Source organism: Ovis canadensis, chromosome 14 (genome assembly GCF_042477335.2).
Source record: "Ovis canadensis isolate MfBH-ARS-UI-01 breed Bighorn chromosome 14, ARS-UI_OviCan_v2, whole genome shotgun sequence".
Classification (NCBI taxonomy): Eukaryota; Metazoa; Chordata; class Mammalia; order Artiodactyla; family Bovidae; genus Ovis; species Ovis canadensis.
This window is the reverse complement of record NC_091258.1, coordinates 46,831,119-46,843,757: the sequence shown is the minus strand read 5'-3', so window position 1 is coordinate 46,843,757 and position 12,639 is coordinate 46,831,119.

The window sequence follows — 12,639 nt, the reverse complement described above, 5'->3', positions numbered from 1 at the left end:
ATCCCGGCTGTCCCTGGCTCTGTGCCCCGCAGTGTACCTTATGCTCCAGCCCTTCTGTGTGAGTTGCATTCTTGAGCACGCCGTGAACTTGACATCTCTTTACCTTGCTGTGGCTCTCCAGTGCTTTGTAGTGGGGACCTCTGTGGGACTACGAGGATGCTTCAAATTTAGATTCCATAATCACAACAGGGCTCAAAGCCAGAGCAGTTGTGTGACCTTGGGCATATCACTTAACCCTAGGGATCCTCAATGGACTCATTTGAAAAAGAGAGTGATGACCCCCACTGGAAGGGTTGTCATAGGATTCAGGGTGACATGATGCCTGGCATGTTCCCGCCCACAGCAGAGGCAGGATAACTTGAGTGCTCCATTGCAGACTTTGCTGACAGTTAGGAAAGGTGCTGGTGCTGCCTTGAAGGAAGTGTGAGCCTGACACCCTCTGAGGGTCAGTGGGCCCAAGGCTTAGTGGGTAGAACCTGCTCCTTCACATGCGTGCCCCTCCTTCGGAGGCTGCACTGGGGCTGCTGTGTAAGCTCCTGATACAGAGAAGGTTCCTGATGGTCCTGGGCCCTCACTGTGTCTGCTCTTGTGATGAGTTGTGGTTCCAGTTTTAGAATTTCTCCCAACACTGCCCAGGGAACTGTCACTTAGCAAGCCCCTGAGCCGAGACGATTCCATGGCCCTGGGGAAAGATGGGGAGTCTCTGGAGAAAATGCCCCTGGCCAGGAGAATCTGCTGGCTGCAGAGGATGGGGATCTCCACTGGCGAGCAGGGGGCCAATTTCTAGGGCCACTACTGATTTTTAAAGTGACCCTTGGAGATTCTCTTCCTCTCTTTATGCCTGTTTCTTTTTAAGAAATTAATTTTTAGTGGAGTAGAGTTGATTTACAATGTTGTGTTAGTTCCTGCTGTTCAGAAAAGTGGATCAGTCACACATATATGTATATCCACTGTTTTTTAGATTCTTTTCCCATAGAGGCCATTACAAAGTATTAAGTAGACTTCTGTGTGCTATACAGAAGGTTCTTATCGGCTACATATTTTAAATATAGCTGGGTGTATATGTCAGTCTCAGTCTCCCAATTTGTCCCTTCCCCCCTGCCCCCTTGGTAACTATAAGTTTGTTTGCTACTTCTGTGACTATGCTTCTGTTTTGTAAGTAAGTTCATTTGAACCGTGTTTTTAGATTCCGCATATGAGTGGTGACATATGATCCTTTCTCTGTCTGACTTGCTTCACTCAGTATCATAATCTCTAGGGCCACCTGCGTTGCTGCAGTGGCATTGCTTCCTTCTTTTTGTGGTTGAGTAATGTTCCATTGTATACATGGAACCACATCTTCTTTATCCATTCCTCCACTTATAGACATGTAGGTTGCTTCCATGTCCTGGCTATCGTAAATAGTGCTGCAAGGAAGCACAAGCTGGAATCAAGATTGCTGGGAGAAATATCAATAACCTCAGATATGCAGATGACACCACCCTTATGGCAGAAAGTGAAGAGGAACTCAAAAGCCTCTTGATGAAAATGAAAGAGGAGAGTGTAAAAGTTGGCTTAAAGCTCAACATTCAGAAAATGAAGATTATGGCATCTGGTCCCATCACTCCATGGAAAATAGATGGGGAAATAGTGGAAACAGTGGCTGACTTTATTCTTTGGGCTCCAAAATCACTGCTGATGGTGATTGCAGCCATGAAATTAAAAGACGCTTACTCCGTGGAAGGAAAGTTATGACCAACCTAGACAGCATTTTAAAAAGCTGTCATTATTTAAAAAGCTGAGACATTATTTTGTCAACAAAGGTCCATCTAGCCAAGGCTATGGTTTTTCCAGTGGTCATGTATAGATGCGAGAGTTGGGACTATAAAGAAAGCTGAGTGCTGAAGAATTGATGCTTTTGAACTGTGGTGTTGGGGATGACTCTTGAGAGTCCCTTGGACTGCAAGGAGATCCAACCAGTCCATCCTAAGGGAGATCAGTCCTGGGTGTTCATTAGAAGGACTGATGTTGAAGCTGAAACTCCAATACTTTGGCCACCTGATGCAAAGAGCTGACTCATTTGAAAAGAGCCTGATTCTGGGAAAGATTGAGGGCAGGAGGAGAAGGGGATGACAAAGGATGAGATGGCATCACTGAATCAATGGACATGGGTTTGGGTGGACCACAGGAGTTGGTGATGGACAGGGAGGCCTGGCATGCTCTGGTTCATGGGGTCGCAAAGAGTCAGACACGACTGAGCGACTGAACTGAGCTGAACATTGAAAATGAAAGTGTTAGTTGCTCAGTCATGTTCAACTCTTTGTGACCCCATGGGCTGTAGCCTGCCAGGCTCCTCTGTCCATGGGAGTCTCCAGGCAAGAATACTGGAGTGGGGTGCCATTTCCTTCTCCAGGGGATCATCCCGATCCAGGGATCCACCTGGGTCTCCTGCATTGCAGGTAGTTTCTTTATCACCTAGGCCACCAGGGAAGGAGGTGTATGTATCTTTTTGAATTATGCTTTTCTCTGGATATATACCCAGGAGTGGGATTGCTGGATCATATGGTAGCTCTATTTTTAGTATTTTAATGAACCTCCATACTGTTCTCCAGAGTGGCCCTACCAATTTACATTGCCATCAACAGTGTAGGAGGATTCCCTTTTCTCCACACTCTCCAGCGTTTATTTGTAGACTTTTTGATGAAGGCCATTCTGACTGGTGTGAGGTGATACCCTCTTATGGTTTTGATTTGCATTTCTCTAATAATTAGTGATGATTGAGCATCTTTTCATGTGCCTCTTGGCCATCTCTGTCTTCTTTAGATAAATGCCTATTAGATCTTTTGCCCATTTTAAAATTTTATATTGAGCTTCATGAGCTGTTTGTATATTCTGCAGATTAATCTCTTGTTAGTCTCTTCATTTGCCTCAGTTCCCTTAATTGAAAAATATGAGCACTGTCCCAGGAGATCTCTAAGTTCCCCTGAAATGCTTACACAGTGTAGTTGGTATTAGTTAGTGGCTCATGATAGCCCTCCACCTACCCACAACTTATAATGCTGAAGTCAGGTGCAGCTATAGAAGGCTGGCATTTTCACAGGGCACTCAGTAATTGTCATACCCTGTAAATATTTATTCGTGGGAAAATATAGGACATAGTTCCTTAGGTTCTTTTTTTGTGTCCTGTCCTGGGTGCTTTGGTGATATTGTAGCATAAATTCCACCTTGTATTGGTGTGTGTTTCCCCCAGTGCAGACTCTGAGACAAGGATCAGGGTGCAGATAGTTTATTTGGGGGGTGATCACAGGATGCATGATGCTTGAGTAGAGAGAGAGAAGAGGAAACTCAATTAGGGGTACTTACATGAATGAGGTGTTGCTGTGGGCACCGGCGGGCAGTCCCCATGAGACTTATCTCAAAGCTGTACCATTGTGAGGGAGAAGCTGCAGGTTTACAAACCACCGCCTGGCCCTGGTTGGTGGAGAGCCTCCTAGGCGTCAGCTCTCTGGCACCTTCACGTACCTCTGGTGCAGGTCGCTCACACTGCCTTGGCTGGCAGCACCGCTGCAGGAGATGCTGAAGGCCCTTGGAATATCAGAACCGCTGGCCAGGACCCCTGGGGCAGGTCAGAATCAGTGACGCACTGAAGTCAGCTCGGACCAGCACCCGAGAGCCTATTGCAGCTTTTCAGTTTTTGCCAGCTGTTCATGAAACACAGCCATTCTTGAATATTACAGTTTACAAACTCACATGAAATACATTGTATGAAAGCAGAGGTAAGAAGCACTAACATCTCATCCAGTTAATTTACTACACATTGCTACTCTCCATGTTCTGAGGTTAGTTTACTCATATGGCAATAATACAGTTTGATGACATGTATGTATGTCATCAACCACTCAGGAAATATTTACATCATGGGGATCAGCAAATGCTATCAAGACTTTTTTATTTTTTCCTCCAGAGAACAGGTGGTTAAGCATCAACCAGCACCCCTGGTTGGGTTGCTCCTGGCAGGACACTAAGCGTGTCTGTTACACAGCCTGTCGCAGCAGCCAGGGTCTGAAATAACCTACCGAATTGTGAAGCAGTGAAGACACAGATGATGGGCTAGGTTTCCAGTGGTGACTCCCAAAGCCTCACTGGAGAACTGAGGCCCTCAGGCTGCAGCTGCATCTGGCAGAGTCGGGAAGTGGTAGGCGTGAGAAGCTGCTGGTGGGTTCAGGACATCCCTCTGGGGTAAAGACTTCATGGCCACCTTTGCCCCGATCCACAGCAGCAAAAGTTCTGCTGCCATGCAGGCTGCCCTTCGTGTGATGGACAGGAAAAAAAAAAAAAAGCCACATCTGGATCTCCGGTTGCAAGGGACTCTGAGAATGATTTTAGATTTCTGGCTTCGGCATGGCAGGAAAGGGCTGAGTGCTGAAAAAGCTGTCTGCCACTGGGGATACCTTTCTCAAGAGCCTGAGAGTAGGGGGCTACCTCATGGCCACCCTGTAGCCCCAGAGCTCAGCAAGGCCTGGGTGCCGTGGAAGGTCGGTAAGTGTGTATGAAGTGAATTAATGACTCTAGAAGAGGAAATTTTGGTTTCTTTGGCTGGTCCTCATCTTTGTCAAAAAAGAAAATTCTGAAAGCAAATTTAGGCTCAGAACGTGGCCTGAAAGCTCACCCCAGTCCTCCCCCACCCCTCCTCTCTGCTTGCTTTCCCCTTTCCCTTTCCTTCCCCCTCCTCTCCTCTCCCTTTTGTCTTTTCCTCTTCTCTTTCTCCTCTCTCCCTCAGCTTCCGTATTAAGATACCTGCTTCTCCTGCAGACACGCAGGAGGACCTTCAACCCAGTTCATGGCTTCTTGCGTTCCGTGCATGGCCTCTTTTAGCGAAACATGCCCTTCTGTAGGGTGGACCCTCAGGGCTGCAGGATTATCAGGTCTGGAGGAGCGCCTTGTGAGAACTAGGACCTGATATTATCAGGATATGTGGTCCAGGAGGTGCCTCCCCCGCCTCAGGCCAGGCTCCTACCCTCAGGGAACACCGCGTCTTCCTTGCTGGGCGGGCATGTGCATGGTCCAGGCAGCCTCTCTGACCCTGCTGGCTGGAAAAGGTCATGTGCTTTTGTCAAAGTATGAAACATATGCCTAAGTGGCAACATCACAGGGTCCCATTTCCCCTGTGGATACCTTGATTACTTAGTGTTAGTTGCTCAGTTGTGTCCAACTCTTTGCAACCCCATGGACTGTGGCCCACCAGGCTCCTCTATCCATAGAATTCTCCAAGTAAGAATACTGGAGTGGGTTGCCATTCCCTTCTCCAGGGGATCTTTCCAACCCAGGGATGGACACCTTAATTGGGGTTTTTAATGACAGTGTTTTATGGAAAGAGACCTTGGTGTTGCTTTGCTGGCTCCGGTTGTGGTGTTGAGAGCTCAGTGTGAGCCCTTGGAGAAACCCCTTTACCCTCTGTCCCAGCTTGTTCATGTTTAAGACAATGTGCTCTGAGTGCTTTCAATTCTATCCAGCTACCCCTCCATGAGAATCAACCCTGCTCGGTGTGGGGAAAGGCTGTGACCTCCATGTGGGATGGGGTGGGGATGGCCGGAGCTGGGCCATATTGGGGTAAAGCCCATGGGCTCCCATGATGGGGAAGTGGCATACATAGCCCTCTTTCTATATCAAGCCCACTTTTACCCTCAATGTTGTGACTGCTAGAACTGGCCTGGGTCACTGTGCCTGAGAGGAGAGGTGGGAACCTCGCCCCTTCTCTCTCATCTCCAGGGGAACAGAGGCAGAGTCAGCTTCCCAGAGCACCTGCGAGGTTCCTCTCTTCGTGCTGTGAAAATACTGAGGGGGGGATGGGGGGCCTCCTCTTTAGACACAGCCACCTCTTTCTCTGTCTCTGTCAACCTGCACATTTCTGAGCTCTTAGACTGAGATTAGTTTGATTTCTTACACTGAGATCAAACCCACACCCATTTTTTAAAAAGTCAAATGTGCAAAAATCCAAGGAAAACAAAAAACAAAACTATCATAAGCCAGAATTGGGGTTGTTGAGCATCAGCTTAGGTATTAATTGCATAAAAGAGCAACCCAGAAGTCACAGTCCCATGTGCATAGAGCCCCACAGAGCCCATGGAGGGCAGGGGTGATGTGCAGGGCAGGGGTGATGTGCAGGGCAGTGTGCACCCCTTGCAGGGTCATTCAGACAGGTGCCATCCCTGGGGCACCCAAACTTTCTTTCTGACACTGTAGACTGGCTTCACACAGACATGAGGTGCATGAAGGTAGGGGCCGCCCAGCTATCTCAGTGTGCAGAAAGCCTCTCAGTCACACCAGGGGCCAGGTTGGGACAGAAACATTGATTCCGGCCCTTGGAACTGATAGAAATTGCTCCTGACAAAGAGTGTTAGGAATATGTCTAGTGGGAACTGAGTGTTATGTTGCTTTACTTGAAAGCAATAGAGAAATGATCAAATCTATTGACTGTCTACAATGTACCTGAAATCATTTTCCATACTGGGGGCACAGGCGTCATTCAGACTGGGTCCAGTGGACCTTAAATAGCCAACCCATGGGAAAGGCAGGTGGCTGAAGCTGGCTTTGGGGCCATAACAACTATAGACTTGAATTCCTGCAAGATTTTTTTGATTCAGCTTCTCTCAAAGTCACTCTCTCCACCCAGCTTCTTCCTATCTCTGCTGCCTTCAGGAGGGGCACACAATAGCTTCCATCCTCATTTCTGCTCCCATCTCAGCATCCCAGGGCTTCTCAGGTGGCGCTAGTGGTAAAGAACCCCTCTTCCAATGAAAGACATAAGGGACCCAGGTTTGATCCCTGGGTTGGAAAGATCCTCTGAAGGAGGGCGTGGCAACCCTCTTCAGTATTCTTGCCCAGAGAATCCCTTGGACAGAGGAGCCTGATGGGCTGCAGTCCATAGGATCACACAGAGTCTGACAGGACCAAAGTGACTTAGCACACACACATGCTTTCAGGGTCCCAGCCTGATGAAAAAGATGTTAAATGAGGAAACTTGTGTTGATTAGCAGATATTGTGAAACCAATTGGGCAAGAAAAAGTTCCACATCTGGTGGATAGAGTCCAAGGAGGCTTAGGGACATGGGCAGGCAGATTGCACAGTGGAGTGCTTCCTCGGGTGGCCACTTGTACCTGAAGAAGAAAGCACAGCTCAAGAAGGGGGAACACGTGACCAGCCTGAACAGAAACCAGGAAGGTGGGGGTTGTCTTGTGTGGCACCAGGCGAATGGCTTTCTGGTTCTGAGCTTGGCTGCCTGTCCCTGGAGGTACTGCCTACATGTAGGGAGAACTCCACCTGCGGCCTCCGCTGTGTGTCTCCATGTACTGTGCATGTGGTTGGCAAGGGTCATTACATCACGGCTGTTTTCCAGTATCCTTTTCTTCCTGTGCCTGGAATGTCCTGGGCTCAGTTCTAATCTCAGATCTTTGCTTCAACTCCAGCTCCCTGCAAACCCCATCCCTAGATGCCCATGTACTCCTTTTCCTTATTCAAATATTACATGCCTTGAAGATGATCTCAAGCCCCCTTTATTGGGAAGCCCTTGCCTGTCTATGCGTGCCCTCCAGTCCCTGAGTATTAGTTATAGTATTAGAGTTGCAGCATGTATCATTTCATTCTACGCTCCAGTACCTCTAGGAAGTTGCAGTCCTTTCCTCCATTGTACAGATGGGGAAACTGAGACTCCGTGAGGCCTGACCTTGTCCCCGGGAGGAGGAGCTGGAGTCTTTGTAGCTGTGTCTACTCTGCTGCTGTGAAGTTGCCCAGTCATGTCCAACATTTGCGAACATGTGCACTGTAGCCCACCAGGCTCCTCTGTCCATGGGATTCTCCAGGCAAGAATACTGGAGCGGGTTGCCATGCCCTCCTCCAGGGGATCTTCCCAACCCAAGCAGACAGGTTCTTTACCACTAGCGCCGCCTGGGAAGCCCATGTCTACTCTGCTCTGTGTTATATCCTCCCTTCCTGGGGAGGTCACTTGGCGTTCAGAGCAGTGGGGGCTGCATAAGCATAGCAGGGGGAATGTTTCACAGCATGATGGCCAAGCTGCCGAAAGAAGCAGACTCTGGGGTGCGGACCCAGCCCTGGGTGATTATGGCTGGTCGGTCACACTCAGAGAACCACTGATTTAAGAAATGGACGTTATGGTATAAGTGACGGCTTGGGTTACCTGGAACTCGGGACTTGAATGGCTCCCCAGACCTATTGAATCAGAATAGCTAGGGTGAGTGGGCTGAGGAATCTCTGACTAAGTGCCCCCAGGTGGTTTGCAATCATCTATCGAGTTGGGGAAAGCTGATTGAGAGTCAAACCCACCCAATTAACGCTTAATTGTATTCTGCTTGATCTTCTTCCCCAATTAGTTCTTCTGCATCAATTGAGCTCCTTGGAGGCTCAGACAGAGCGCTCAACTCAGAATTGTCCCAAGAGCTGTTGTGCTTCTGGGCTGGTGACTAGTGTCGCTGGATGTATCTGCGCTCAGAGGAGAGGGGTTTCTGGAATGGAAGCAGGGGGGGCTGCTGGCAAAGCTGACACGGGGGTCCTACACCTCCTGGCTTGGCAGTTGCTGTGCCTGTCATCTCAACAAGACTGAGTCTTTCCTGCTGCCTAAGGACCAGGTCAGGTTTCTTTCATTCTGTGAAACAGAGTTGCTCACTCCCAGCAAGGGATGAACCTCATGTCATTGAGCCTTTTGAGCCTTCTATGGATTGGCCTGGGATTGGTGCTGTCCATGGTGGGTGCCTTCAGGATCATCGTGGGCTTGATGCTGTGTTGGGCACGTACATGGTAGGCACACTTACCATCTGCTGTTTCCTTCCTGGAAAGGGCATGTTACCCACCTCAAACATTCCCGGAGTGTAGAACAGTGACTCGCACAAATTCAGTTAATATTTTAGTTTCCTGCATAAATCTCAAGACATACTATCAGACATTATACCATTGCAGTGAATGTGAATAATGTGTGTTGTGTACATGTTTATTACTCCCACTTTTAGGTGCTGGATTTCCCCCTTACCCAGTCCAGAGCCTTATACGATGTTGCTTTCTGGAAGTTAATTTTTGTTTGTTTGTTTGTGGATGAAGTTATTAACTTCTCAGGGTGAAAACTTGTAAAGCAGTGAATGTATGTTCATTGTTAAAAAATTATCTTCTTAAAGACTCTGAGCATTTAATGATAATGTTTATCATTAAAATGAAAATAATAATAGCTACATTATACATTTCAAATACTTCTGAGAAAGTATTTATCACAGTGCATACATATAGCAAGTTCTCAAATTGTAGCTCCTTGACACAACAACAACAACGTGAGGTTTAGACAGAAGGCAGAGCGTATCTTTGTCACTATCAAAAAACAACCAAAACAAAGGAAATTATAAAAACTCAGTGTTGGTGATGTTGTGATGGGATAGAATAGGCACATTTTTGGAGGTCTATTTATTATTGCGTATCAAGTCATAAATATTTTTACATACTTTTGTTAGGATGTCAGTTCTATGAATCAGCACAAGAATGATTTTTTAAAAAGGAGCAATTTAATTATAGACATCAGTGTAATTTTCACTGTGTAATTTACAAAAAGGAAAATAGGAAGGAACTTACATGACAAAATAGGGTTATATAAATTATTGTATATCAACATATGGAATATTTCATAGCAATTAAAAAGGCCAAAAGCAAATTCTATGTAGAAACATAAACCAATTTAAAAGAAGTATAATATGCTGGGAGGGATTGGGGGCAGGAGGAAAAGGGGACGACAGAGGATGAGATGGCTGGATGGCATCACCGACTCGATGGACGTGAGTCTGAGTGAACTCTGGGAGATGGTGATGGACAGGGAGGCCTGGCATGCTGCGATTCATGGGGTCGCAAGGAGTTGGACATGACTGAGTGACTGAACTGAGCTGATATATACACTACTATATATATGTACATATAAAATAGATTATTAACTATATATAAAACAGATTATCAACAAGGACCTACTGTGTAGCACTGAAAACTCTACTCAATATTTTGAAATAACCTATATGGGAAAAGACTTTTAAAAGGAATGGATACATGTATATGTATAACTGAATCACTTTGCTGTATACCTGAAATGAACACAACACTGTAAATCAACTATATTCCAATATAAAATAAAAATGAAAAAAATTAAAAAAATAAGTATAATATTAAAAAGACAGTTTAATTTACATTTTGATTTAAATAGTACAGAATTGTATATTTACATAAGTGTGTAACTTATAAATAGCTGTGAAAAGAAGAGAAGCGAAAAGCAAAGGAGAAAAGGAAAGATATTCCCATTTGAATGCAGAGTTCCAAAGGATAGCAAGGAGAGATAAGAAAGCCTTCCTCAGCGATCAATGCAAAGAAATAGAGGAAAACAACAGAATGGGAAAGACTAGAGATCTCTTCAAGAAAATTAGAGATACCAAGGGGGAACATTTCATGCAAAGATGGGCACAATAAAGGACAGAAATGGTAGGGACCTAATAGAAGCAAACAGTGTTAAGGAGAGGTGGCAAGAATACACAGAACTGTACAAAAAAGGTCTTCACAACCCGGATAATCACGATGGTGTGGTCACTCACCTAGAGCCAGACATCCTGGAATGTGAAGTCAAATAGGCCTTAGGAAGCATCACTACGAACAAAGCTAGCGGAAGTGGTGGAATTCCAGTAGAGCTATTTCAAATCCTGAAAGATGATGCTGTGAAAGTGTTGCACTCAATATGCCAGCAAATTTGGAAAACTCAGCAGTGGCCACAGGACTGGAAAAGGTCAGCCTTCATTCCAATCCCAAAGAAAGGCAATGCCAAAGAATGCTCAAACTACCACACAATTGCACTCATCTCACACGCTAGTAAAGTAATGCTCAAAATTCTCCAAGCCAGGCTTCAGCAATATGTGAACCGTGAACTTCCAGATGTTCGAGCTGGTTTTAGAAAAGGCAGAAGAACCAGAGATCAAATTGCCAACATCTGTTGGATCATGGAAAAAGCAAGAGAGTTCCAGAAAAACATCTATTTCTCCTTTATTGACTATGCCAAAGCTGTTGACTATGTGGATCACAATAAACTGTGGAGTTCTGAAAGAGATGGGAATACTAGACCACCTGACCTGCCTCTTGAGAAATCTGTATGCAGGTCAGGAAGCAACAGTTAGAACTGGACATGGAACAACAGACTGGTTCCAAATAGGAAAATGAGTACATCAAGGCTGTATATTGTCCCCCTGCTTATTTAATTTTATGCAGAGTACATCATGAGAAATGCTGGGCTGGATGAAGCACAAGCTGAAATCAAGATTGCCAGGAGAAAAGACTCTGATGCTGGGAGGGATTGGGGGCAGAAGTAGAAGGGGGGTGACTGAGGATGAGATGGCTGGATAGTATTACTGACTCGATGGACATGAGTTTGGGTAAACTCTGGGAGTTGGTGATGGACAGGGAGGCCTGGTGTGCTGTGATTCGTGGGGTCACAAAGAATCAGACACGACTGAGTGACTGAACTGAACTGAACTGAAATGTGTGACAATTAGAAATAAACAAAAAGACTATGTTTGATTTGTTATATTGATGTTGCTAAGTTTATTCTATATCTATACATATCTTTCAGTATTTAAAATCTCCATGATAGTTCTGTGAGATAGCTTTTATTACCTTTATTATTGAGATGAGGAAACAGAGACAAATATTTTGCTAAATCACACAGCTGAGAAAAGGTGAAGGAGGCTTGAAACACATTTTGTCTCTCTAACTCCCAAATCTGTGCTTTAACACAAATTGGGCTTCCCTGAGAGCTCAGTTGGTATACATGTATGCATTTGGTGTTGGCTTCTCTTGAGAACTCATTTTGAGTAGACTTTATCTCATATTTCAACAGTGTAGATAGATAAAGAGATACATTGCCGCATGGTTGGCCTCAATATTTCCCCTTATTCACGAATCTATGTAGACTCCTCTTGCACGGACGCTGGACTTGGCCATGTGACTTGCCTTGGCCAATGTGCCATTGGCATGCATGACAAAACAGGCCTTGATAAACACCTGTGAGCCGGGATGTGTCCCCTTGAAACTCAGCCGCCATGTTATGAGGAAGCCCAAGCTTCCACAGGATAGGCTTTCAGGGAACTAAAGCAAACAATGAGCCCTGGTTGAACTCCCAGCTCACAGTGATCACCAACCGCCAGCTCATAGGTGATCACAACTGTAGATGACGGTGACCCTTGTTGAAACCCAGTGAGTAGAGGAAACAGCCAGTGAACCCAGCCAACCCATAGATTCGTGAAAACTGGTAAAACTTTTGTTGTCTCAAGCCACTTAAATTTGGGTAAAAGACTTTGATGCCAGGAAAGATTGAGGGCAGGAGAAGAAGGGGATGACAGAGGATGAGATGGTTGGATGGTATCACTGACTCAGTGGACATGAACTTGAGCAAATTCCAGGAGATAGTGAAGGACAGGGAAGCCTTGCATGCTGCAGTCCACAGGGTCGCAAAGAGTTGGACACAACTTAGCAGCTGAACTGAAACAACAAATTTGGGGATGACTTGTTATCTAGCAGTAGATGACTGATATACTAGAAGTGAAAATTTTTAAGTACCAGGATAAATTTAACACATAGCA